This window comes from Notothenia coriiceps, unplaced genomic scaffold (assembly GCF_000735185.1).
Source record: "Notothenia coriiceps isolate Sejong01 unplaced genomic scaffold, NC01 NC01_scaffold00012070, whole genome shotgun sequence".
NCBI lineage: Eukaryota > Metazoa > Chordata > Actinopteri > Perciformes > Nototheniidae > Notothenia > Notothenia coriiceps.
In genome coordinates this window covers 1-1,395 of record NW_011344771.1, presented here as the reverse complement: position 1 = coordinate 1,395, position 1,395 = coordinate 1, and the positions used below count along the sequence as shown (strand labels likewise).

The 1,395-nt window shown below is 44.0% G+C and overlaps 1 long non-coding RNA gene across 1 annotated transcript; it reads right to left on the bottom strand.

The window, feature by feature from the left end:
• Positions 1–244: 244 nt before the first annotated feature.
• LOC104947154 (uncharacterized) lies at positions 245–1,131 on the bottom strand. Its single transcript, XR_798530.1, has 4 exons — positions 1,026–1,131; positions 735–845; positions 590–633; positions 245–386 (listed from the first exon to the last, which is right to left on the bottom strand). It is a non-coding gene; the product is annotated as an uncharacterized lncRNA (long non-coding RNA).
• Between the last annotated feature and the right edge of the window lie 264 nt (positions 1,132–1,395).

The following is a 1,395-nucleotide window of genomic DNA, read 5'->3' as shown; positions in this document are numbered from 1 at the left end:
GGGAGGGACATCAGAGATTCAAATCAAACTGTATCTATAAAGCACTTTTTAAACACACAAGGTAACATTAAGTGCTTCAGAATTCAAAAAACAACATCAATACTGCACTTAAGAAGACGTTTAGGTCGTTTTTTTCTTGTTTACCTAATTGCATTTATGTTTGTTGTTGACATGTGACATGCTGGCCAGTTAACCAATCAGAGCAGACCTGAAAATAGGAATAAAAAGGCCTCACCATGTGACACAGTGTGCTGCAGTGAGGATCCAGTAGGGGGAGATGATGGCTCCTCCACAGCGGTGGGACACCCCCACCCTCAGGCTGACCTGCCAGGGAGAGGCCTGCTGCCCCCCCGAGGCCCTGCTGGAGTTTAGCCCCCTCCCACAGTCTGAGGAGGAAAGAGCTGTTAGAGAGGATACATTCACTGCTGCAGGGGTCACACAGAACCAGCTCTTTATTCTATCAGTATAACAGATACAATAATTTATAATAAAGCTTCAAAGGCTTTAGTTTCAGAAATGTATATTTGTATATGTCATCCTTTACATGTATGACTTATGCACCGGTATATTAGAAACAGTAATAACATACCAGTGCAATGCAACGTCACCACGCTGTTGTTGGGACAGGTTTTGCTGCAGTTGGCAAAAAAAAGAAGACATTTGATGTGTTATTAGGTTCATTTTGATTCAAAATGTACAACTTTATCTGAGTTCATCTCCACCAGTTCACTAACCTGAGCACGAGCTGATGCATTATGGGTGCTGTAGGGTTGAAGTCAGACTTTAATATTAGGAACCCATCATCAGTGTCAGTCTGCTGTTGGCCTGATTCAAAATATGTGTCCCTGTTAAAGCACAGAACAGAAAACATCAAACACAATAGTGCTTTACATGTCAATAAAAACTGTTTAAGCTTCTATATTAAAACCTGGCCTAGCAACATACGGTATTCAAACCAGTAGGCAAAAGTTTGAATATGTTCAAAGTTACTGAACCTGAAAATAAGTTTTTTAAAACAAACATACCTGCTGTATCCGACCTGCTGGCAGCTGGCTCTGCCCTGCTGCTCGCTCCAGTCCTGAGAACAAACGCTCCTCCAGGTTCTACCCTGAGTCCAGTAGACCTGCAGCAGGAAGCTGGAGCCATGCAGCCGCACTGAACACACACACACACACACACACACACACACACACACACACACACACACACACACACACACACACACACACACAACACACACACACACACACACACACACACACACACACACACACACACACACTCTCAAACACACACACACACACACACACACACACACACACACACACACACACACACACACTCTCTCTCTCTCTCTCTCTCTCTCTCTCTCTCTCTCTCTCTCTCTCTCTCTCT